Source organism: Arachis hypogaea, chromosome 19 (assembly GCF_003086295.3).
Source record: "Arachis hypogaea cultivar Tifrunner chromosome 19, arahy.Tifrunner.gnm2.J5K5, whole genome shotgun sequence".
Taxonomy (NCBI): Eukaryota; Viridiplantae; Streptophyta; class Magnoliopsida; order Fabales; family Fabaceae; genus Arachis; species Arachis hypogaea.
In genome coordinates, this window is record NC_092054.1 from 95,731,933 (window position 1) to 95,736,294 (window position 4,362).

A 4,362-nucleotide genomic window follows, 5' to 3' on the forward strand; every position below is an offset into this window, starting at 1 on the left:
TCATAAGCCAATTTAGGAACATTAACAAGTAAAAGCATTGGAATAAATAAAATCAGAAAATAAATTAAAGGAACTTTGAACCTGTGATTGTAGAAGCAATCCTAAAATAAGAGAAATCCTAATCCTAAATCCTAAGAGAGAGGAGAGAACCTCTCTCTCTCTCTAAAACTACATCTAAAACCTAAAATTGTGTATATTAAAGCTTGATTCATGAATGAATGGATTCCCCCACTTTATAGCCTCTAATCTGTGTTTTCTTAGCCGAAAACTGGGCCAGAAACAGTCCAGAAATCATCCCAGCGATTTTTGGTACGTACAGGTCGCTGCAAAGTGACGCGGAAGCGTCATCCACGCGTTTGCGCGGATTGTGTTTTTACAAGGTCACGCATCCGCGTGATCCACGCGTTTGCGTCATCTGGATTTGGAGCAGCTATGACAAATTATATATTGTTACGAAGCCCCGGACGTTATCTTTCCAACGCAACTAGAACCGCATGATTTGGACCTCTGTAGTTCAAGTTATGACCATTTTAGTGCGAGAGGGTCTGGCTGACAGCTTTGCAGTTCCTTCAACTTCTTGTATTCCTTCCACTTTTGCATGCTTCCTTTCCATCCTCTGAGCCATTCCTGCCCTGTAATCTCTGAAAATACTTAACAAACATATCACGGCATCGAATGGTATAAAGAGAGGATTAAATATAGCAAATTTAAAGCCCAAAGAAGCATGTTTTCAATTATAGCACAAAATTAGGAAGGAGAATGTAAAACATGCATTTTGTATGAACAAGTGTATGAAAGATTGATAAAATCCACTCAATTGAGCACAAGATAAACCATAAAATAGTGGTTTATCACTCCCCCCTTGTGTTTCTCTTGAATTAGGCTTGAAATAGCTTTAGAAATGAGTTGAATTGGATTTTGGAAGCCCAGAATTCGCTGCCAGCGTTTTGCATTTAATGAGGTCATGTGCTGCATGTCACGTGTACGCGTGGGTAACGCATATACAAAACTGGGAAAATTTTCAAACTTCATTTCTTCATGAATTCTTCACTTTTACATGCTTTTTCTTCACTTCTTCAATCCAATCCTTGCCTCCTAAGCCTGAAATCACTAAACAAACATATCAAGGCATCGAATGGAATTAAAGTAAATTAAATTTATTAATTTTAGGGCCTAAAAAGCATGTTTCATTATTAAGCACAAATTAGGAGAGATTCATAAAACCATACAATTTCATTGAATAAATATGGAAAAAGTTGATAAATTCTACCAAATTCAATACAAGAAAAATCATAAATTTGTGGTTTATCAATTTTCTATTTTAGTGGATAAGTATTGGATTATTGATTTAATTTGCTGATTGTAATGAGATATTGCTGCTAATTACTGACATGTTGCTATTTTAGCATCATTGTCAAGAATATTTATTATTGGATTTATTTATTGAGGTTATATTTTGTTACTTGGTATGGAATTTTTTTTCCTTAACATTTATGAATACCAAGTACTTGTGAATTACCTTCAAAGCACTCTAAATCTTTTGAATTGCATGTTTTGGCCACTGATGAGCGGATAATTTATACCCTTTTTGGCATTATTTTTACATAGTTTTTAGTATGTTTTAGTTACTTTTTATTATATTTTTATTAGTTTTTATGAAAAAATCATATTTCTGGACTTTACTATGAGTTTGTGTGTTTTTCTGTGATTTCAGGTATTTTCTGGATGAAATTGAGGGACCTGAGCAAAAATCTGATTCAGAGGCTGAAAAAGGACTGCAAATATTGTTGGATTCTGACCCTCCGGCACTCGAAATGGATTTTCTGGAGCTACAGAAGCCCAATTGGTGCGCTCTAAATTGCGTTGGAAAGTAAACATCTTGGGCTTTCCAGCAACATATAATAGTCCATACTTTGCTCGAGATTTGATGGCCCAAACTGGCATTCAAACGCCCACCTAAGACCCTTTTCTAGACTAAAATGCCAGAACTGGCACCAGAACTGGAGTTAAACGCCCAAACTGGTACCCAAGCTGGCGTTTAACTCCAAGAGTGGCCTATGCATGTGAAAGCTTCAATGCTCAGCCCAAGCACACACCAAGTGGGCCCCGAAAGTGAATTTCTGCACTATCTGCACTTAGTTACTCATTTTCTGTAAACCTAAGTTACTAGTTTAGTATAAATAACACTTTTTACTATTGTATTCGAATCTTTTGACAGACTTTATCATCTATTGTTCACGATTTGGGGGCTGGCCATTCAGCCATGCCTAGACCTCCTTCTCTTATGTATTTTCAACAGTGGAGTTTCTACACCCCATAGATTAAGGTATGGAGCTCTACTGTTCTTCATGAATTAATGCAAGTACTATTGTTTCTCTTTCAATTCATGCCTACTTCTTCTCCAAGATATACTCTCGTACTTAATTCAGTTAAGTCAGAATGAAGGGGTGACCCGTGACAATCACCCAATCTTCGTTACTCACTTAGCCAAGATCCGCGTGCCTGACAACCACAAAGTGGTCTACATGATGTTCAACGTAGTTATTGGATGCCAGCCGGAGTATATTCTCTTGGGTATCTAATACACGGACCGAGTCCGTGAGATTAGTATCTTTGTGGTATAGGCTAGAACCATTGGCAGCCATTCCTGAGATCCGGAAAGTCTAAACCCTGTCTGTGGTATTCCGAGTAGGATCTGGAAAGGGATGACTGTGACAAGCTTCAAACTTGCGAATGTTGGGCACAGTGACAGTGTGCAAAAGGACAAGGGTCCTATTCTGACGCTAGCGGGAACCGATAGATGATTAGCCGTGCAGTAGCTGTACTTGGTATTTTTCATCCGAGACGAGAAATCCGACAGTTGATTAGCCGTGCAGAGATCGTACCTGGTATTTTTCATCCGAGAGGATCATACAACTTGCCATAGAAGGGAGCACGCATGGTTGGAAGAAGACAATAGGAAAGCAAAGGTTCAGAAGCAACAAAGCATCTCCAAATGCTTATCTGAAATTCCCACCAATGAATCACATAAGTACCTCTATTTTATTTTATGTTTTATTTATCTTTTAATTATCAAAACTCATAACCATTTGAATCCGCCTGACTGAGATTTACAAGATGACCATAGCTTGCTTCAAGCCGACAATCTCCGTGGGATCAACCCTTACTCACGTAAGGTATTACTTGGACGACCCAGTGCACTTGCTGGTTAGTTGTGCGGAGTTGTGAAAAGTGTGAATCACAATTTCGTGCACCAGCCACCATGTGATTTGATTTCATTATCTATCATTAGGCAATTACTTCTATTCAATGCATTTTTTGTTAGGTGATACTTGTTTATGATTGATCTTTATTTATGTCACCTAGTTCATGCATTAAGATTGAGGAATTGTGAATTTAGATTGTAAGCTTACCTAGTGACATCTTTATGAGCTTTTTAAGCTTTGTGAACTATGCTTGCTATGTGATTGATTTTCACCTCTATTTCTCTATTTTTCTAAGTTGCATAGCACCCATGTTCTATCTTCTATGTCAATTAGGTGATGTGAAATAAACTTCAAGTTGTATCATTGATTGATGTGCGAGTTCCATATTTTCTTTAGTTCATTATGTTCCCTTGCACATTAACCAATGTCCATTCATTATCCATTTCACAATTTCTTGATTATTGCTTGAATGCTTTTATGCTTCTTTATTGCTTGTTTGTTTGTCTTAACCAACAAGTTTCCTTTAAAGTATCTTAAGCACGCTAAAATGGGTGAAGTTCATACTTCTTTTGTGTAATTGTGACATAACTTTTTATGCTAGTGTGTGCGTTCTAGACCACGCGCAACTTAAAATTCACACACTTGTTTTCATTCATGTCACACACTGATTAACTCACTTCATTTTAGTGATCATTATATCATTCCAATAATATATGCTTCCTTACTTTTGCATTTACTTGTCTTACTATCCTGTTTTCTATCTTGCAGGATAATTCACCATAAGCAAAAACAGAAGTGGAAGAAAGAACATACAGCACCCGGTTGATCTACCAGCTGAGGTGGCAGCCCGTGTAGTCACCGTACCCCCTTGCTCATCTTGGAATGCACCGAGGACAGTGCAACCTTTTAAGTGTGGGGAGGTCATCCGACCAATCGGCCAATCTTGGGTGAAAAGTTCTAATCCCAAACACTTTCACATTTTTTGAAATCCTTAGTTGCATTTTTATTGGCTTGTATATATTTTAGAGCTCTCTTTATATTTTTCTTAATTGATTGAATTTCTTTTCATATATGCATATATATAATAAGCTTAGTTAAAATAATGAAATTTTTCAAGAAAAATATTCTCTATACAGCATTCCAATTGATTTGAGTT